This window comes from Lethenteron reissneri, chromosome 37 (genome assembly GCF_015708825.2).
Source record: "Lethenteron reissneri isolate LAM-NWPU_2019-01 chromosome 37, ASM1570882v1, whole genome shotgun sequence".
Lineage (NCBI taxonomy): Eukaryota > Metazoa > Chordata > Hyperoartia > Petromyzontiformes > Petromyzontidae > Lethenteron > Lethenteron reissneri.
This window is the reverse complement of record NC_083815.1, coordinates 8,771,191-8,794,193: the sequence shown is the minus strand read 5'-3', so window position 1 is coordinate 8,794,193 and position 23,003 is coordinate 8,771,191. Positions and strand designations below refer to the sequence as shown.

At 45.5% G+C, this 23,003-nt stretch overlaps 1 protein-coding gene across 1 annotated transcript in view; it reads right to left on the bottom strand.

Moving 5' to 3' along the window:
- The window catches only part of SLC45A3 (solute carrier family 45 member 3), an 89,188-nt gene extending 72,896 nt beyond the window's left edge, over positions 1–16,292 (bottom strand). The window contains exon 1 of the mRNA XM_061566435.1: positions 16,110–16,292. The gene's annotated coding sequence lies outside the window, so the exon portion shown is untranslated. The remainder of the gene's footprint in view (positions 1–16,109) is intronic.
- Between the last annotated feature and the right edge of the window lie 6,711 nt (positions 16,293–23,003).

Genomic DNA, 23,003 nt, shown 5'->3' with positions numbered 1-23,003 from the left:
ATTTGAGGCTGAGTCGACTATAGGGGAGGCCCATGACCGGTTCAGACAATCGTCATTGGTGTTGGCGGTGAGCGGGAATCGAACTCGGGTCGCCGGATTCGTAGCGCAGTGCGCTAACCACGACACTACCGCTCACCGTACATTCATAAAACATCAATGTGCCATCTACCGTGTTCAACAGGCTGACCTACACACACACCCCAGTCAGCCCCCGGTAAAATGATCTTGCAGCAGCTACGGAGGCAGTGCCTTGTTGATTTAAATACTTACCTTAAGATAAGCCTCTGGCTACTCTTGGAAAATGCAATAATTGGACAATTAATGTGTCAGCTGATATCTGTGATTTATCCTTTTTCACCTGCGGGGTGGTTTGCACCAGAACGTTCCACAGTTGACAGCTGATATGTTTAGGATATTTGGGTCCAACCTGAATGCTCCCTATGGATGCAATGTTTTGGTGCGTGTCACTATAGAATCTTGGTTAACCATCCTCCTAAAAGCATTACCAGCTTTAAATAAAAATGTATGCACATCAGCTGTTTACCCACTGATGGCATGGCTATATTTCGCGTTGCACACAGCAGCATATTACGAGGGTTAGCAGGTTCACATCATTATTGGAAATATTTTTTTTGTCTTTTGCACAATTTTTACTCTAATTGTGCCATTGGCATAATCTCGTGAAATGAAAGATACAATGATAACTCTTGCATCACCCCATGGTAGAGAACGGCCCACAGAAGGAGCCATCTCAGAACTACTTCCGATATCCCTTCAAGTGAACTCTTTTACCCACATACGTGGGATGCTGCACCTTTTCACATGCCCCGCTGCTGATAAATTTATCTCGCCTGGCACGGAGCTCGGATTCGTTTTTGACACATTCGTAAATAATTAATGCCAAGAGGAAAAATATCACGAACATAGGGTGCTTGGTTCGCCATTATCCGAGTCATTGCTTTAATGGCTTTATTTTTGTGATTTTCGAAAAGTTTTTTGGTTTGGCCATGTTTATTTGTTGTAGCACAGAGTTAGACTGATGGCCTTAATCTAAGTTGTCTTGTGGTCGTTGTTGTTTGACTTGCATACCACTGGGATTTTTGCACACAGTGTTGGTGCGTTTTCTGTAATATATTGTTGTCTTTTCTTGGATTTTCTGTTTGCACATAGTCACTTTAAGATTTTTCTTATTCACGTTTTTGTTTTTGTTTGTTGCCGTTGCACCCGATTCAAGAGCCGAATGGCTCACAGGGCTATACCTAAATAAATGAACTTGAACTGGGCCTTCCTTAAAGCTCGGTGACCAGGCCTGATGGCAGAAATGTGTGAATTAAGAAATAAAGAAAAAAAGGCTTGCTTGAAAGGGCACAGATGAGAATGCTAAAGTAAAAGAAGGGAGTATCTCGAAGAATAAGGAGCAGGAACTAAAAACACATCACATAAAATGGATTCTGCAATTAATCTGGCCAAATTCCAACTGAGAATTAAACACACTGATTGGACGGTTTTGCAGTGAACATGATTGAGTGTTTTTGGAAATGTACTGCCACCTACCGTGTGGACCAGAGGCCACTCGAAGGAGACCTCAGCAGTAGTTCTGTATTATTTGCTCCTGTGAGCCATTACCTAACATGAAGGGCTGCGCTGCAAAAGATCCAGATGGATACTTGGCCTCACGATGATGTGGCTACAAATTCCACAATCGGGGACAAAAGCAGAGACGAATAGAGGCATCCCTCAATTTACGAACGCTCGGTTTACGAAATTTCGCGTCAACGCAATCGACACACTTTAGATGAACAAAATCGAATTGCCGAGTTAACGGAATTTCACACGGCACGCGCCGTGAGGTCATCAAACAAGAAGCCTACAGAGGAGGCTGCGTCATCCATCCATGACGGTGTCACGGTATCCCTACAGGGCAAGTGACGCCTCTATATTACCCTTCCGGTCAATCTAACACACAGATCTTTTGGTGTGTTCCCTGAAAAAGTTGATTGTTTTAGTTTAAATAAATTATGATTCAATCCTTTTAATATTTCTGTTCTTTATTAGTGTTAGTGTATTGTAAAAAGTAATGCAGGTGTCTGTTTTTAGCTCAGCAGTCGAGTTGGAATGATTGTCCAAGACACATCCCAAGTTCGTAGTGTTAAAGTCATGGGAAAAGCCATTCCGGTTTACCAATCCAATTTACAAAAAAATTTTGTTTCACGTGCGTTTTTTTTTAAGGACGCATCCCTGTCGTAAATCAAGGGATGCCTGTAGATAAAACATAAAATGGAAAAAAACGAGGCCGCATCATTGCAATCATAAGTACAGACTTGCTTTTCCCGATTGATCAAATTCCATTCCCATGAATCTGTATGTGAGTAATAATACAGTAAATGTGCGTTAGCTAATGTACTCTTGCCATGTGCCCTGAAGCAACCCGCAGTGAAAATAACACGAACATTTGTGTTTACTAAATTAGATATACCAAGGCCGTAGCCATGGAGTCAACATTGGGGGGGGGGGGGGGGGGACCAAATCTTCCAAGCTGTCTGGGGGGTCTCAACCCAGAAAAATATATACATTTGAAAACTAATTTCCTGCCTAGAATATGAAAAAATTCGCTAACACATGGGATGGACTTTTTATTTTATGTTTTACAATAATGTCTAATAGTGTATTGTATTACATTGCTCTATTTTAACTTTTTTTACCATTTCATGTTTCATTGTATGTAATGGCAGAGATTAGGGATTAATAAAGAACAACCATAACCACAATCATATAAACAGAAATCTACGCGTTTATTTATATGAAGACAAGTCCAGATATTGTGGCCAAGGTTTAGCAAATTGTTGTTTTTATTTACATAGCATAGCAATTATTTTTTTATAGCAATATTTTGGGGGGGACACTTTGAGCATATTTGAATATTGGGGGGGGGGGATACGTCCCCTCCCCTCCCCCCCCAATATATATTATAATTACGGTCTTGAGATATACCCCAACTTTATCCTGCAAATCATTTCTCGTGACATGAAGGTAAAATGTTAATTACGTTTACAGCACAATGTTGCATGCGATTTGAAAACTAATTTCTTCAAAACTGCTTTTTTGTGTTCAGTTTGTTGTCCTTCCCCCGCACCTCCGATTAGCGCGGTTGGCTACGTTTTCAATCTATTTGATTGCTCGACTTCAGCAATCGGACACCAGGAAAACACCGCAGTCGGAGAACGAACTCTCGGCTCTGTTCCCCATGAGTGGGAGGTGATTGGTGTGGGACATGGGGCGGTCATCGACATCATCAGTCACCCTGGGCGTGGCATGCAGGGGTTTTCCTGCCTTCAAGAGGCAGGACGTGGGTAAGGCGGCCACTATTATTAAAAAATTCCTGCCGTCGATTAGGTCACTTAATTGACTAATCTCGAAGCAGATCTAAACTCGACTGCGCCATCTGCCACTCCTGGAGGCGAGCTTGTTTTGCACAGTGCGGACATCGTGACTCGATTGTGTCTTGTCATTCCTGCAAGTGTCTTGCCATTCATTCCTTGCCAAGCCTGATCATGTTGGCATTCTCCTGGAATGCATTTCAGCTTATTCAACCTATTGTGGCACAGCACCAAAAAAAAGACAGCAGCTGTCTAAAGGATAATAGAAATGTGACCACAAAAGCACCTGTTCAAATCTGGTAATGCAGTGCTGAAATAATAATAATAGGTACTGCACTGTATTGGTTTATAATTGCAAAAGGCAAACTCTGAGCCAATGAACCCGTGACTTATGCACAATTGGAGAATAACACGATGTACCCCTAAACTGTGACTGCACGTTTCAAACAAAACAAACGAAAATAACTTTGTTTTTAAGCAGTTAAGGCCCACCGAGCTATGTAGCTCTCTTTCAGAATGTGACCTGGCCACAAATGACAGCTCAACGAAGTGGCTTATCATCACGTGGACATTTATAGCAGCCAAATACTCTAAACGCACGCTTCTAAAATGTGGAGGACCCGGAGACAAATCCACACGACTATGGGAAGAACATGCAAACTCAAAATATACAAGCGTCAGGGTTGGGATCGAACCCACGACCTCCTGCATACTCAGCGAGGGAGTAAACATCTCGCCACCGCGGCACCCCAATGGCGTGCATCCTTAAACCAGTGCCTTGTGAGGTCTTCAATGGCGGAAGAGCTGGAAGAAACTCAGCTACTGAAAATGCCATCAACCGGGCAAAATAGCCTGGACCTAAATCTTGATATAGCTACTCGATTGAACTTAGCCATCCGCAAGAGTAAAATAACTGCACTTTAATGGGGGGAGTGGTGGCACAGTGGTTAGCATAGTGGGGCATGATACCGGCGACCTGAGTTCGATCCGCACCCATGGCGAACATCAGCGGCGAGCGCCGTCTGAATCTTCAACCCAGTCCTGCTCCACCTACCCCACCCCCCCCTTCACAGACCCACACTGACCGGCGCGGTGAAGTATGGTCATAGAACCTCCATGACCGATACGGCGTAGAAAGGCTTTCATCCAGCAGTGGATTGAGAAAGGTTGGAATATTATACTGGTAGGAACCTCCTGGTTACACTGGCCCACAGGGGATTATTGTGTCCGTCCGTCGTGCAGGAAGGGGCTGGGTGGGGAGGGAGGGGCTGAGTAGAGAGGGGAGGGTGGGGAGGGGCTGGGTGGAGAAGGTGGGGCTGGGAGGGTGGGGAGGGGCTGGGTGGGGAGGGTGGGGAGGGGCTGGGTGGGGAGGATGGGGCTGGGTGGGGGGTGGGAGGGGTGGGGCTGGGTGGGGAGGGGCTGGTCACCCCGTGGTGCCCTTATAAAACTCAACGTTTAACCTACTCACGCCGGCTTATGCCCGCCCTCACAGTCGGGCATATTTGCGGAATACACCACGCCGCCGTTGACCCTGGCCACTGACCGAGCAACCCAACGTTCCTACCAGCTCCCTCTGCAGGAATGTGTTTATTCATAGTAACCCCATTCTCTAAACTCAGGCGCACAGCGTTTCAGGCGTATGCCTGCTGAGTTTCTGTATCCCCCCTCCCACGTCGCGGTTTGTGCCCTGTACCGGGTTCCGACTGATATACATACAAAAAAAAATAACAAAAAAATTGTAACTATACAGTCTGCTAATGCAATGTATTTATCCAGCAAACAAAACTAAAAATCCAAGGCCTCACTGAGATTCGAGATGCTTCCAGGATATTTCACGCGGAAAACCGGTATCCCAAAAAGGGAATGCACTCAGGCAAGACGAGATGCCACACAACGGTCGGGCCCACTCGGACTCGCCGACTTCACTTCGGCTCGCAGTGCCCAGTGAGCGAAGCGGCTTCAACTGAACGGCACGGGCATATCCGCCAACCCACTTGCTCCGACTCTAATCCACCGGCCGCCTTGCAGTCCAGACGCTTCAAGAGTTCCACACGTTCATGCGATCCACTGACCCCTTGCCTCCAATGCGCTGCTGCTTTACGGGCATGTGCCACAGCACCTGGCTCGACGAGATGAACAGTCAATTCAGCACGGTGGTGGTATATTCTTTCACCCTGCAGTGTTTCATATGTTCTGGGCACAATGCACTAGTGTTCTTGGTTCTTTCGGTAAAGTTAAGTAGAATGGAAATAATAAAGTAATAGAAATAAAACATAATAAATATTATATTATTATATGACATTTTCTTTTTATTATTTTATTATTTCCATTCTACGTTCTTTCGGTAAAGTCAAGTAGAATGGAAATAATAAAAATAAAACATAATAAATTATTATATTATTATATAATATTTTTTTTTATTACTTTATTATTTCCATTCTACGTGACTTTGCCGAAAGAACCAAGAAGATGAATCCCTGCAGTCACGAAAGCTTTAAATCGAAAAATGCACTAGTGGTTGCACTCAGGTGTGGAGATCATGCAAAAGCAACTGCTACATTCCAGGCAATGATGCTCGAGCCTGGCCGACACCAGGCGCACGTTGTCACTCCAACTTAATGTGACGTCAATTGCGTCTGTCGTGGTGTGATGGTCAGCGCATACTGGACTTGCAGTCCAGAGTAAGCCGGTTTTATTCGATCTCCCCGCGCAGCAGGTGAAACAATTGGGGGGGATCTTCTTGGTTCTTTCGGTAAAGTCACGTAGAAGGGAAGTAATAAAATAATAAAAATAAAACATAATAAAATAATTATTTTATAAAATAAGATGAATCCCTGCAGTCACGAAAGCTTTAAATCGAAATTGGGGGGGGGGGGGGGGGGAGTTTCTTTAATCACCCCCACACACACACACACTGTCGCGTCTGTCCACCCGGCAGTATAATTTAGTTCACCACAGTCTCGTTTTCGTCTCGTTTGCATCGTTTCCATCTTTGTCTTGTGTGTAAAGCTGTTTGCTCATTGGTATTCCATTTGCATCAAACTTACATTGATTCTTACACAAACAATTTGATGCATGCATCACGAACGTAATAAGTGATGCATTGTCACACACAGAGTTCAAGTTTATTCTTAACCAGGTGAGAACTCACTATGGGAACCTCATTTGCCAGTAAAAATATGATAATTGGTTGTTTACCCTTCTATCTGGCAACAAAACTGACACCTTTTTACAAGGAGTCATGTTTGCATAGACCGCAATACCTGCAGTCATAATACAAACAAAAGACATAACTCTGATAATGTGCACTGTCCTTGAAGTTGATTGGTCCACACCCGAGACAGCTTTCCTTAGAGCCTAGTCTCACATGTATTACCCATGTGAGACTAGGCTCTAAGGAAATCTGTCTCGGGTGTGGACCAATCAACTTCAAGGACAGTGCACATTATCAGAGTTATGTCTTTTGTATTACCTATGTGAGACTAGGCTCTAAGGAAAGCTGTCTCGGGTGTGGCCCAATCAACTTCAAGGACAGTGCACATTATCAGAGTTATGTCTTTTGTTTGTATTATGACTGCAGGTATTGCGGTCTATGCAAACATGACTCCTTGTAAAAAGGTGTCAGTTTTGTTGCCAGATAGAAGGGTAAACAACCAATTATCAGGTGAGAACTCCAGAGACATGGATATGTATCGTTTGCAAGAGTGACCTTGAACAACGAAGACTATAGTGTCTGTATGAAAGTAATGCGAGTAGTTTAATTGACTGGCTTAGTAGGAGCAATTACAGTATGAAATAATTATTTAAAGTTTCTTTGAGATTTTTGTTTTTTAACTGTGGTGGTAATATATGGCTGGGTGTGGTGATGCATGCCCTTAATCTCCCATGACTGAGTTGGTAGATCATGCAAAGAGAGCTTTTTGTGTGACACCAACAATGCGGGATTGCAATGCTTCATTGTTGAAATGGACAAAAAAATTCCCTTAATTAAAAGAGCTGCTTTTAACAATGTACAGTTTTTTTTCGCATGAGCAGTTCAGAAAGTGTCTGGTTACGAAAAGTCACGGTTAACACACAAACACACAATGAAAGCTCATACAACCTCGCAATGTTAACACAGCCCCACCTCCACACACACATCTAAATATAAGGTTGCTGAAAGCAAACACATGGCCGTACATATAAACTCCTTCACAAAATATCACTACAAACTCAAGTTTACTTTGCTTAGCCAGGTGAGAACCCAGGAGACTAGGACGAGTCTGATTTGCAAGGGTGACCTGTGGAATTATTCTGCCAGAAGGGGGCGATAATGTCCTGTGTATTATTCCAATACAGTAATTTACGGGTAATTTTACAACGTGGCAAATTGGGACGCTGACGTCAGCACACAATGGCCTACTTTTGCGAATGAGTTTGGCAGACCTTTAATTTTCCACGGCGAAGCGGAGGGCACGTGTCACTTTGGTCGTTACGCCTGGAGTAGTAATCAGGGCGGCCGCTGCATTCAAACCGCGAATCTCTGCAACAAACGGTGACTGCACCACCGCTAGTCGAGCAAAACAAAAAAACGTCGTCATTGACGGCCCCATCAGACCACAAAACATTTCCATTCCATTGGATTTTAATGCGCCATGTCAAACGAATGCAAGCGCTTTGAGTGAAATTTGCATGTTTCAGGATTTTCGCATCAGCGAGCATTGTACATCCACCCAAGCCAAGCTGTGAGAGGCATGTTTGTACAATAGCCATGTGTGTTGAATCTCATGACCCAAGAAGAAACAGGATGAATCATTAAGCGGTCCTCATTAAAGCCAGAATGTCCCAAGTTGCCCAGGTGTGCTGTTTTGTGGTTAGCGCTGCCAAGACAAACACACTGCGTGTAGGGAGTCTCGCAACCCCACATAGGCTGGATGTAAGCACACCTCACAGTGGATATGCACATTCCTGATAAAAGCAACACATCCTTACGTTACACTGGTAGAGTAGGAGGCTCAAGGCAATTTCTGAGATAACCACACTTGCGATATACAGAACTCCTTTTATCCACGACTTTATTACTCACGACTCCTATTATCCACGTCACTGTAGGGTACACGACAAGTCCGATTATCCGCGGCCCTATTTCTTCCTATTATCTGCGAGTAATGGACGTTAGGTCATTTATTCCTATTGTCCGAGATATTTTCAAGCATTAAAGGAGTCACGTGACAAATCCATACTATTATCCGTGGGCTTATCTGATTTTTTTTTTTACCCCGTAGATAAAATGAGTCGTGGGTGTTGTTTGACCATACCTCACCACGCAAGTCGGTGTGGGTTTGTTAAACGCGAGGCCCAAGACTGGTTCAGATATTACCTTCCACCAATGGTCCCGCTGGCTGGGAATGAAACTCATGTGCTTCGGTTTATACTGCAGGGGCAGGGAACCGTTGTTCTGCCAAGGGCCATTTGGATATTTATAACATCATTCGCGGGCCATACAAAATTATCAACTTAAAAATTAGCCTGTTATATTTGGTCAAACGTTTAATTAACTCACCCGTAATGCGATGGCTGGAACTGCTTCTCTTTGGCGAGGCGTGTGATGTTAGCCGGTATTGATGAAGTTGCTACTCGCAACTGCTTTTCCTGGTTTGCTCCTAGATTTATTGAATTTCGAGTCCCGCCTGCGGTTGCCTTGGCAGGGCCACACCAAATGATTTTGCGGGCCTCATACGGCCCGCGGGCCGGACGTTCCCCACCCCTGTTCTATAAAAATGAGTGGGCTAACCGCAGAGCTCCCGTCCTCCCTGTGCAAAAGGTAGAGCTGTGGTCCTGCAATTGCTCGCTCACGCCACCGGCGGCGGTTGAACATCCACTAGAGGGCGCTCTAGAGGGGTAATTGGCCTACTCTTCCAGGCTGGCCTTTCGTCTTGGAAGAGGCTGGGAGTGTCCACACTTTACCCGCTCACCACACTTGTACTCAAACTCGTGCACGTTTCACGGGACATCCTGAAAATGCTCATTTGTATTTCTCCCGAGTTTGACTCTTTGGACTTCAAACATTTACAAAATATACATTTGTTATTTTCAACGAAACAATTGGGCCGCCCAGCCACTTTTATCCAGCAACACAAATAACTGGAGACTATTTTCTGCCCGGTAAACCTGCATCAAGCGTGCAGATTGTGTGATGGAAAAAGCCTGCAAGCTACTGGCCTCCGAGAATAGAACTGACACACACACACACAGGATGTGCTTTCTACGTGGCATCAGATAAGGCAACACTAATGTATACAACATGCAATAAAATATATACAAACTAAAATATACACAAATACAAATTAAAGCATAGCTTTGAAACAACATTGGCAACAGTATTATCATTATTATTAAGTACAGGATTGCATGTTGTATTGTATAAGGTAGTGTTAATCACGAACTAATGGCATGCAGTTTTTACATTTGTGTTCATACAAGACAACTGTCATCACACTCATCATCATCAGCCACACTCATCATCCCCGATTAGCACCTTTGGCTACGTACGGTGTGAAAGAAGTTCAACATGCCGTACATAAAATCATCGTTAGCACGGTTGGCTACGTATTTATGTATGTTGAACTTATTTCGCACCGTATGAAGAGGTGCGGGCTACGTCCGGTGTGAAAGAAGTTCAACATACAACATACAATCATCACAGAGCGCGGTTGGCTACGTACGGTGCGAAAGAAGATCAACATACATCTATCCGCTCCCTGCTGGATGAAGGCCTTCCAAAGCCATCGCCATCTCTTTACAATCACGTGAAGTAATTACGATCCTCATACTGGGACCCACACACCGGCTGATTTAATCACCGCATAGGTGCCAGGGTCAATTCAAACCACCACCACCATCATCCTTCTGGGGTGGTTATAAAGAGCGCTACCAAGCCCGGTCCACCTCAAAGGAACGTGGAATTTCACCTGCAAGCTCTTGGACCACCAAGGAAACTTGAACATGGTGTTCAAGAAGAACACACATCAGAACGTCGGGGCATTTTTAACTGACGTGTGCGTATAGATAGAGGGGTGAGCAGGGGTGAGCAGTGGTGCAGTGGTAAGCACACTGCACTTTGAACCCAGAGACCTGGGCTAGATACCAATGTTGACGTGATTGTCGAGCGATATGCGAACCGATCCGGAATGCCTCATACCGTAACCATTCACCAACGAGAACTGACCACATTGGTGAAGTATGGTCAAACCACCCCACCTACCCCCAATCATTGCCACAGTACGTGGAGGCCCTCACCCAGAAGTGGATTCACAAACGGGCTGTAAGTTATACACATACTACAAATATTGGGGCTTCTCACACACATGCAGCATCATATACCTTTTAACATGCACGCATGCGAGTGAATCAAATGTTATTCTGTTTGAAAAGCCATGACCTCCCTCCCTACCTTCGGCTCGGCTACCGCAAGCGAAACCAATTCGTACGAACGTCCCCATTGTCCGCCGATCGAAAAAACGACCGCTCGCCAGCCAAACACAAAAAACATTCATTCATTCATTCAACGACGTTTCTACCAGTTCTGCGTTGAAACAAAAAATTCCATTTCATCTCGAACAGGACGGACCCAAACCTCGTTGAAATAAAGGGGACTTTTGTCGTCGTTAATGTAACTCTAGCCCGGTGGGAATTTGCAGCGGGCAATGCGAGACCGGCTTCCCCGTTTGGCAAGGAAACTCTGAACGTCGTCACGTCGCAGTTGGATCCGGGGTTAGGGATGGAGGTGCAGATGGGCCCGGTGGAAGGGGCTCATGTTCTGGTTGTTGTGTTATGGTTAGAGATAAAGCTACAGATGAATGTTAGTGTCACCCTCGCTGTTGTGGTTGTTTATGAGGATGATAAACCGTGGTTCGTGTTCTAGACAAAATGAGTGTTATGGTTAGAGACAAAGCTAGGTTTGTGATTCGAGATCAATGTTAGTACTCTTAGTTCTTTCGGTAAAGTCACGTAGGTAAAAAATGAAATTAAAATTAATAAAAATAAAACAATACAAAATAAAAAAATCACGATGTTTTATTTTTATTAATTTTAATTTCATTTTTTACCTACGTGACTTTACCGAAAGAACTAAGAGTATGAATCCTTGCAGTCACGAAAGCTTAAAATCTAGAATCAATGTTAGTGTCCCCCTCGCTGTTATGGTTGTTTATGAGGATGATAAACCGTGGTTCGTGTTCTAGACAAAGTGAGTGTTATGGTTAGAGACAAAGCTACAGTTACAGTAATAGGTTTTAACCCTTTCAACTGGTACAAAACTGACACCTTTATACAAGGCATCATGTTTGCATTAACCACAACACAAGCAGTCAAAATGCAAACAAAAAGAAACAACTCTGATAATGATAATGATATGCACTGTTCTAGAAGTTGATTGTTCCACACCCGAGACAGCTTTTCTTAGAGCCTAGTCTCACATGGTGTTGGACCAGATGACGCCAAAAGGCGATACCTTGTATAAAGGTGTCAGTTTTTGTACCAGTTGAAAGGGTAAAAACCTATTACTATATTTTGCCACTGGTAAAGGAGATGTCTCATAGTGTAAAGCTACAGTTGTGATTCGAGATTAATGTTAGTGTCACCCTCGCTGTTATGGTTGTTTATGAGGATGATATACCGTGGTTCGTGTTCGAGACAAAGTGAGTGTTATGATTAGATATGCCAGTGTTGTGCTTACAGATAGGGCTAGTGTTATGAATAAAGTCAGTGTTATAGTTCGAGATAATAATAGTGATGGATCACGTTGTTATAGATAAGTTTAATGTGACAGTATTGTTACTGTTAACGTTAACGAATACTGTATGCTTGGTGTAATGGTCATGTGTATGTGGAGTTATGGATATAAAGTTAGTGTTTGGGTCGAGGGACAAGTGTATGCAGTGCTGTAGATGTTGGCAAATGTGTAGGGCTAGTACTGGTTTGGTTTAGTAATACAGCAATGATGTCGGTGGTTAGCACACTGCCTCCTGATGGTTCCACTACAGTACCAGCTTAGGAAGAGCGTTCAAGGTTCAAGGTATGAATAGGATTCACTTTAGGGGCAAGGCACCGAGTTAAGTAGAACAGCAGAGTTACGTGTAGGGGAGAGGGGGTAGACAGACCGGGCGTGGGTTGCTGATACGCATCGGGTTGGGTGGGGTTAATGCTCCGATTAGAGAGAGAGGGTTAAGATGAGGGTCGTGGCTAATGGTGGAGGAAGGGGGTTACTATGCATGCAGCACCAGCAGCAGCCCTGTTGTCACTCCACTGCTGGATAAGGGCCTCTGCACGCATTGTACCACGGGAGTTGTTGAATAAAGTCCACGTTGAACGCACCACACAGCACAATGAGGAACCACAGCCACGTGGGAAAGGCAGAACCGGTGCCAACAATTGCCCCAACTTTGCGGTCTTCGATATATTAAGGTGTTTTCATATTCTTGGTTCTTTCGGTAAAGTCACGTTGAAGGGAAACAATAAAATAATAAAATTGTTTCCCTTCTACGTGACTTTACCGAATGAACCAAGAATATGAATCCCTGCAGTCACGAAAGCTTTAAATCAAAATTTAAGGTGTTTTCAGTCAATGAGAATTTACACGTGTGAGGAAAAGCAGAGCACTGAGAGAAAAACAAACAATCCGTGCGTGTGTGCGAGGAGGGGGGGGGGGAACGCTATCCCATCAGACGGAACAGCTGGAGTCCCACATTTGCTGTACTGCCCTCTCGTGGCAAGCCTGGGGGGGGGGTATGGCCATCTCGGCAACACCCACAGGAATGGAAGTTTCCGCAACATTCGCGCGATCCGCCAACCACTCGGGCCCCCTCCGCAGTGCTGCATCGCAGACGCGCGATAGGGACGACCATACTTCACCACGCTGGTCCGTGCGGGCTGGTGAAGTCGGGGAGGAGAGACCGGTGGCATTGTAAAAAAAGAAGTAATATTGAAAATTTTTTTAACACGCTTTTATGAAATGTACCGTCCTAGTAATGGCAGAACTCCACGACTCCTGGAAGTGGCCCCGAAGCCAACGTGAGTTGAGCGTGGACATTTAGACCCAAGCCGAAACATAAAATAGAAAAAATGATGTTTAAAAATATAGATTTGTATTTTTTATGATAGAATATAGCATTGTCATCAGTATGACATAAGTATACCAAGTTTGCAGTCGATACCACAATGGGAAGTGGGTTAAAATTGAGTTGCAAGATTTGAGGATACAATAACAGAGTTAATAAAAAGCGTGCAATAATAAAAACCAGTACATTAGTGTGTAACAAGAGATGCTTCTGCACTGCCCTGCAGTAGCCCTGCTTAATGCTATGGATCCTATAAGGCAACATTGGGTTTGCAATAAGATGACACCTAAATGAATTTTCCCTGTAGTGGCGACTAGATTCACCTTGTAGCACTGCTGTTTCGGGTAGTGACCCTCCTATGAAGAAGTGCCATAGGTGACGTTTCGGGCAATGCCCCTCTTAGCTTAGAAGAAGGGCCATAGGCAACGTTTCGGGAAATGACCCTTCTAGCTATAAAGAGGGGCCACAGACGACGTTTCGGGCAATTACCCTTCTAGCTATGGAGAGCGGCCACAGACGACGTTTCGGACAATGCCCCTCTTAGCTATGAAGAGGCGCCACAGACGACGTTTCGGGCAATTACCCTTCTAGCTATAAAGAGGGGCCACAGGCGACGTTTCGGGTAACGACCTATTCACATCTATTAAGGGCCAAAGGATCATCTGAATAAGGGCCATTACCCGAAACGTCGCTCATCGCAGTAGTCTGTATATACATCGTTTCCTCTTCAGCGCAAGTGGCATTGACGAGTGTGTGTGTAGAGAGGGAGAGACACTTCTGGTTCGGTGTTGGCAAGCGGTGGAGCGGGTAACGTCTGCAAGCATCACCTCCGCTCAACGGGAAACGCACGGAGACATCACTTTGCGCACGCAAATGTGGTGGTGGTGTGTGGTGGTGGTGGTGATGTGTGGTGGTGGTGTGTGTGGTGGTGTGTGGTGGTGGTGGTGTGTGGTGGTGGTGTGTGGTGGTGGTGTGTGGTGGTGTGTGATGGGGTGTGGTGGTGTGTGGTGTGGTGGTGGTGTGTGGTGGTAGTGTGTGGTGTGGTGGTGATGTGTGTGGTGGTGGTGTGTGGTGTGGTGGTGGTGGGTGGTGTGTGGTGTGGTGGTGGTGTGTGGTGTGGTGGTGGTGTGTGTGGTGGTGGTGATGTGTGTGGTGGTGGTGTGTGGTGTGGTGGTGGTGATGTGTGTGGTGGTGGTGTGTGGTGTGGTGGTGGTGTGTGTGGTGGTGTGTGTGGTGGTGTGTGTGGTGGTGGTGTGTGTGGTGGTGTGTGTGGTGTGTGGTGTGGTGGTGGTGTGCGGTGTGTGGTGGTGTGCGGTGTGTGGTGGTGGTGTGTGGTGGTAGTGTGTGGTGTGGTGGTGGTGTGTGGTGGTGGTGTGGTGTGTGGTGGTTGTGGTGTGTGGTGGTTGTGTGTGGTGGGGTGTTGTGGTGGTGGGGTGTGTGGTGGTGTGTGGTGGTGGTGTGTGGTGTGGTGTGGTGGTGGAGTGTGGTGGTGGTGTGTGGTGGTGGGTGGTGTGTGGTGGTGGTGTGTGGTGGTGTGCGGTGGTGTGCGGTGGTGGTGGTGTGTGGTGGTAGTGGTGGTGTGTGGTGTGTGGTGGTGGTGGTGTGTGGTGGTGGTGTGTGGTGGTGGTGTGTGGTGATGTGTTGTGGTGGTGTGCGGTGGTGGTGTGTGGTGATGTGTTGTGGTGGTGTGCGGTGTGGTAGTGGTGTGTGGTGGTGGTGTGTGGTGGTGATGTGTGGTGGTAGTGGTGTGTGGTAGTGTGTTGTGGTGTGTGGTGGAGTGTGGTGGTGGAGTGTGGTGGTGGTGTGTGGTGTGGTGGTGGTGTGGTGGTGGTGTGTGGTGATGTGTTGTGGTGGCGTGTGATGGTGGTGGTGATGGTGGTGTGTGATGGTGGTGGTATGTGGTGGTGTGTGGTAGTGGTGGTGTGTGGTAGTGGTGGTGTGTGGTAGTGGTGTATGGTGGTGGTGTATGATGGTGGTGGTGTGGTAGTGATGGTGGTGTGGTAGTGATGGTGGTGTGGTAGTGATGGTGGTGTGGTAGTGATGGTGGGGGTGTGTGGTGGTGGATGGTGGTGTGTAGTGGTGGCGTGTGTGTGATGGTGGTGTGTGATGTGTGATGGTGGTGTGTGATGGTGGTGTGTGATGGTGGTGTGGTAGTGATGGTAGTGTTGGCGCATTAAATAACAACGCGAGCAGTCCCACTCGCTGAGCGGGTCTTCCCGACACGAACGCAGTCGACTAACTCGATACTGCTGCTGTTGCTATTGTTGTTCCTGCTGCTGTTGTTGCTGCTGCCGCTGTTGTTCCTGCTGCTGCTGTTGTTGTTTCGAACTTTTTAAACAACTCACCGCCTTTCGTTGCAGTTGCGCTCATTGAATTGTCACTCTGCTCGTGCCGCCTCCTCCGGGACCGGCAACGCTTCGTGCGTGCGACGGCAACATCCTTTGTGCCGTGCAGGATGAGCGGGAGATCGGGCGCGTGTTGTAATGCGATGTGAAAACGCGTGTCCCATTCATCACATACAACCTACACTCGACGAGGGTCTTGAATGGCGAGAAAACCACGTTAACCACAGCAGCAGCAACAGCGATCGACAGAGACACGGCAGAGTTGCGAGCGCGACTCTCGGGATACTGACCGACTCTGATCGTGGGACGGACCCTCTGCCGGTCTCGGTCGCTCCCTCCTCGGGGGCTGAAGACATCGCAGGAGGGCACCGGTGTCTTCTCCAGTCCACTCATCCACCACCACCACCAACACGAGCGTGCGGTGATGTGAAGCCTCACAACTGAATCTCGTACACAAGCAGCAGCAGTAGCAGCGGCGGGATCACTTGTAGAAGAACTTGGGTGATGTAGCTGGATGTGTTTCCACGCCCTATTGACCACAGCGCCTCCTGGCGTCATTGGAGAATATATACTCTTAGTTCTTTCGGTTAAAGTCACGTAGGTAAAAAATGAAATAAAATAAAAAATAAAATAAAAATCACGACGTTTCGGAGGCAATACAAGTCTCCATCATCAGGTGGGACCGTCACAGCCAGATTTGCTGCATCAAGCTTCAAATCGAAAGCTTCAAATCTAGAGTCACTGGGGAAGTGTTTCCCTTCTCGCAAAAGAGTAAGCAGGACACAATGTCTCTTTAACGTTAAAGGATAAAGCTCTCTTTGTTTAAACCCACAATCTCGCAAAACCACACCGCCTTTCTGGGATTGTGTAATTTCAGCAGCTTCGGTTCAACGCAAGCAAACCTCTGGACCGGTTTAAAAACCGGCTAGGTTATGTTAAAACATTGGCTGTAAAACATTGGTGTATAACATTACGTAATCCCATCGGCGGAGTTATAAAAAGTTCCACTAACTCGATAATGGGAGCCACGGGGCTCACACGATGCATGTGCTTGGCCCATATGTATAACTCTTTATTGGCCAGGGCAACCGATATGAATGTTAAAAACTACTTTGTGTGGTGGTGATGCTGCTGCGTTGCAGTTGTGCACAGTAAAACAAATTGACAACAACGAAAACCTCAATACATTTTCTAGATTTGAAGTTTTTGTGACTGCAAGGATCCATTCTCTTTGATTCTTTCGGTAAAGTTACGTATGTGAAAATAAAAAATAAAAATAGAAAATGAAAATAACTAAAATAATAATAAAAATAGAAAATGAAAATAACTAAATTTTCTATTTATATATTTTTTCATTTTTGTCACCTACGTGACTTTACCGAAAGAACCAAAGAGTAATCAATACATTTGTGAATAACATTGTAGCCTTAACATAAATAAAACATAGGGCAATGGCCTTGCTTATTCATAGAACACATATATCTGTGATATGAGAAGAGACAACGCTACAAATGCCACGTACTATATTTTGTTTGTTTTAAGGTCACTGTTTTTGACAAATATGTTGAGTGTATTTGCTATGTTTATATGATTATTGATTGGGCTGTCACCTGATTTTCGGTTGCAAATGAGACTATCCTGGTCTTTCGAATCATCACCTGATTAAACATTATAATGGGGATGCCACTTCAGAAGTATATAAATACGTGTCAGTAAAGAATATCGCATAATGCAAACAGTGACACAAAACCGATGCGTGTTATGTTCATTGTTGCAGGAAGACTTACACATGTCAATAGGACAGCGACCTCGACAAAAGGGGAAATGCTCCACTCACTTGTTGGCCCTCAGCCATCGGTGTTCAAGTTCAAGTTCATTTATGAGGTGTAGCCCTGTGAGCCATTCGGCTCTTGAGTCGGGTGCAACCGCAACAAACAAAAAACATGAACAAAAACATCTTAAAGTGAATATGTGACTGAGTGCAAACAGAAAATCCAAGAAAAGACAGCAAAATATTGCAGAAAAAAATCACCGTACACCAACGCTGTGTGCAAAAATCCCAGTGGGATGCAAGTCAAACAACCAACAACAACCACAATACAACTTAGATTAAGACCATCAGTCTAACTCTGTACTACAACAAACAAACATGGCTAAACCAATAAACTTTTCGAAATCACCAAAATAAAGCCATGAAAGCAATGAAACACGTGGCGGGTTCCAATCTAGATCAATCAATGTCGACCTCCCACAACGTTATACATATTTTTGCAGCCCCAAATGGATGATAGACTGAGTCTACTGCTGACCAAATCATCTTTCCAATCTTCAGTGTGTGAGTCAAGTGCTCTAGCCACCGTGCCACCCACAAGGCTTATTACAGATACTGTATTATTGTACGTGAATAGCACAAACATTTCAATGCAGGACCTTTCTAAAAAAGAGTATTGAGACTCAGGTGAGGCATTCCAGGGTATCGGTATTATTTTCAGGTGAAGTATTATCCAGCCATACGGCACAGTGGCAGGGAGTTAGACTTGCATTGGAATGTTTTAAGTTTAAATCCCAGTCAGGGTTCGACTCAGCTTGTTGCTGTAGTAAAAGTCATCAGTGGTTGTGCTATGTTGAGACCAACCCGGGTCATAGGGGTGCCACGGTGGCGAGATGTTAACTACCTCGCCTGGTATGCAGGAGGTCATGGGTTTGATTCCGACTGTGACGCTTGTATGTTCTCCTCGTGGTCACGTGGCTTTGTATCCGGTTCCTATGGTTTTTCCCTCGACATTTCGAAACGTACATTTAAAGCATTTGGCTGCCAAACATTTCTCCATGGTAAGCCACTTCGTTGAGCTATCATTTGTGGCCAGGTCGGCTCTTAAAAAAGAGCTACATAGCTCAGTGGGCCGTGCGTGGTAAATTAAATGTTTTTTTTTTAGTTTAGGAAGGTGGACTCTATATGTCTTTGTATCATGGCAGCAATTGGGCACGAGTGAGACTTAACTCCTGCCATGTGAATGTGGAATGGACACCACGGGCTCAGTGCCATTCAAGGGTATGAGCACCGCCTCACAGCTGCTGACGTGATGCTCATCATCACGGTGTATTTATAAATGGCTTTAATCGTGTACACCTGGCAGTATTAAATAAAGCATTTATTGAACAACACTAAACCTCACACTTCATACAGTTTTCCGCTCTAACTTGCAGCAGGGATGTTATACACTGCTACCATTCACGCCACGTTTTTAATAGCGGTTGAACTCGTGTGATGTAATAATACAATGCGGTTTCATTCATTTGTTGTGGATTGCAATTTGTTTTGATTCTTTGCTACACATTTTTTTACGGATGCACACTAATGGATTTTGAAAACATAAATATATTCGTGGAGGGTTATTTAATCTGAGCTTGCAATGGATAATTTACGACACTATAAGCTTGTTTACATCCGGGAAGCATAATTATCTAAATTCCTCCCACTCTGAACTATGCAAGTAGTACTTGACATTCTTATCCCTTAATTCTAGGATTTTCTTTTTAACCAGCTAGTTTCTGAGTAATCTGTTTAAAAAGAACATGTCAGAACAGACATTGCCACTTGCGTTAATGCTGTGCTCGCATGTTCCATTGCAGTGTCCCACAGAACGTTTTATCCTGCGGTTCAGGGAAGTGTTGAGAAACTTAATCAGATATGGGCACATAGCCTCCATTGTAAGTCTACACGTATATGCTAAAAACTCATTCGTCAATGGTGTATCGCATACATGTCTATCTCAATGGCCTATCTGTATATGTTAATCGAGTGTGTGTGTGAACCACGATAGGGGAGCTCTGAACGAGTCCCTCTATAAGTAAGGCATGTGGCCCTCTCTTCCACACAGGTCATACGTCTTGGAAGAGGATGGAGTTACCCAAACTTTTCCCCACCGCGCGTGACCTGCCGATCGACTGGGGTGAAGTCATTTAGACCGCTGAGGTGGAGGGATCTAAAACACTTGCACCGTTGTTTGAACTGGCGATATCCACATGGTACAAGCCCAGTGTGATGAGCATTTACAGCAGGGCAGTCTTCACATTCACATGCAAAATACTCACGAACAAAAAAATTGGCAATAAACTTCCCAACACTGGCCCCGATGGGCAAACAAGAATCTTGGGACGCACGGAGGCTTTCTGTATAAATGATTTACATCATCAGAGAATGTCGGCATTTTCTCCACTGGCTTAGGGCGGTAAACAGGAGCTGAGCACATGTTAGTGGAAAATCACTCTTGACTTTTTTGTGCTCTATGGCCAACGTTTACAAACGCCGCACGCAACACAACAGCACGCAGACAGGTCACATATACATTCCGTTGATGAAACCCTGAATTATCACTGTTCAAAGAGACAAATTATTTGGTGACGAAGCTGCGTTGGCAGTGGTGCACGAGCTCAATTAACAAGAAAACAAACCTTAACACATTCCTCAATAACACCGTGGCCTTCAAAGAAAAAAATAGGTGACATTCCAGGCGATGGACTTTCTTCATAGCATATTCTTCATCGCACAAAAGGTATCCGAATCCATCGTCGTGCTATGAAGAAGGGCGATTTCCCGACACGTTGCCTATTGTATATATATGTTTTTTCTTTTAAGGCCACAGTGTTATTAACACATGTGTCGAGATGGCCATGAAATGGGGGCATTTCGTTTCATGGTTTTTTTAAAGTGGTGAATTTGTTTTTGGCTTGCTTTGTCCACAGGTAGCAGAACCAATTGTCACTGTTAGGGCACACACAAGTCAGAATTAACACCACGCGTCACATGCTATCTTCAAAAACACGTCACAATTAAAGCAAGGCAGCATGCATTTACCAACCACTGCATAAGATGCATTTTGTTGAGATACAAAAACCAGACATAATGGTCTCTGATATATTTTTTTAAAACTGGTTCATTAGTGTATTGTCAATCGTAGCAAAAAACAGTCCCAAATCCATCCTGCTTACCTGGTTGATTGACCCCTAATGTATGCATTATTATGTGTTCTTCTTGAACAATTTGTGTACATGGGATAGTAGACTGATGGGTATGGAATTCTTCAAGTCAGCAGTGTCTCGCTTTCGGAATAGAACAACGATTCCAGCATCATTCCATTATTGCTAATCCAACGGTCGGTCGCCGCTACTTCATCGATGTCCACAGTAATTCCCTTCGGGTCTGGGAGCTTTTCCTTGTTTCTACTGTGAAGGGGCATGGTTCACTTCTTCCACTGTGACAACTGCATGGAGAAATATTAAGATTGTGAAGTGGACGTCATTAATTTCATCGCTGAAATGAGATATCCGACACTGCTGTCGGTAACTCGGAATAATCATTTACATTTTTTGGTGGAGAATATAAATAACAAAATGAACATGCAGACTGTTTATCACCTTCGCATATCCGTCTCTCCACGTACAACATAAACGATCCGCAGATCACCAAGCGTTGATTCAAGCAAGTCTGACTCTTCTGATGAGACAACGTGGCGTGACAACCGGTCCAGAGTTTCCTCGTCTTTAAAGAATGCATTCTGATATCATGCACTCCGCGGAGGCCGTGTGGATAATGGGTAGTGTAAGAAATACTCTTATAATTGTTGCGTACGTGGAGAGACGTGATACTTGAAGGAGACACACTGTTTGCTTATTTATTCCTGAATAGATGGTGCTATGAGAGTTTGGAAGTAAAATACAAAATGCAAATCCAGATAACACGTTATCTACAATAACAACATGCCAAACAAAATAGGGCATACACGGAGATGGTGATGCGAAGCTGAAGAATTAATACGCCCGTAAACCCACGAGGAAATGACAGAGGGGAGGAATTCTAGAAGACAAAAACACAACCGTGATTGAAGACGGGAGCGCGACAAGCAGTGACGGAATGAAAGCGGCACACTGCACGTTGATTACCGGTGAATCACGAAGAGGGAGACGTTGTTGGCCTGAGAGAGCGAACATGGAACTACACCAACACGATAGAGACAGAAGAGTAAAACGAATAGCAGAGGAGGCATCTGCTACATTTTTCACAGTAAAAAAAAATGCACTGTAGTATATATATACACACAGAGAAAAAATATGCAAACATTTTACTTAGACTTTCATTCGCTTAACATTTCATACTCCATCCACCGCCCCCCCCCCCAAGTCTGCCACTGAATAGAGACCCTTTAGAACCCCGAAGACTGGAGCCAGAGAGCCGGGCTGGAGATTAATTTATAATATATGCAAACAATTGCACAAAGCCTTCATTGTAAGACAGCCAGCTAACCCTATTCAGCTGAGCACCCACCTGTCCAGAGGGTTTCATTCCATGTCAGTATCAAGTCTGGGGTTTACTGCACACCAGCCTCTGTGATGTTGTGGTGGAGATGGGGGGGGGGGGGTTAGCCCCCTCTAACCCCCCCCCCCCCCCCACCTCTTCATCTTTCGTCCGACGGGAAAAAATCTGACAATGGGATGTCTAGTTTGGCGATCCACGCAGTGTGCTTCCTGAGATGCCGAGCGGAGATTGTGAAGCGCCTCCCGCAACAGATCTGAGTGCGGGGCAGATCGATGCGATACGTTTCACGCACGGTGGTCCGGGGACTCGTGGCCACAGTCGCACCCTTTGGGGTCCACACCCCCTTCATATTGGGGTCCACATCCCCCTCACATTGGGGTCCACACCTCCCTCATCCTGGGGTCCTCATCCTTCATCTTCCACTCGTGAAGCGGCATCTTCATCGTCCCCCCTACCCGTGTCCTGTTCGATTGAGTGCGGTCCGCACTGTCTTCGAGGAGGGGAGGTCAAAGCCAAGTGACCTCTGCTGTTGAGTCGGCGACGAGGTGCTCTTTACGTTGCGTGTGTCCCACGATTCCATCCGTCTGGAGAATGGGTCCATGATGCCTGGCTGCGTGGATCTTGGCTGCCGTGTCCCAAAAATTACTGTGGCGCAAATTCGAAGCCCTCTCTTGGTGGCTTTTTTCTCGACTCTTTCTGGATCGGAGGTCGGAGTTGCTTTTACATTGTCCCCCCCCCCGCCTCCCCCCATCTCACGTAGCAGGGCAGACTGGTTGCGGCGGCAGGCAAGCAAGCGGGGTCACGTGGGACTGGCACCGGGAGGGAGCCACTCAGCTGGAGTGGCCTTGAGCGGCCCCCCCGGCACCAA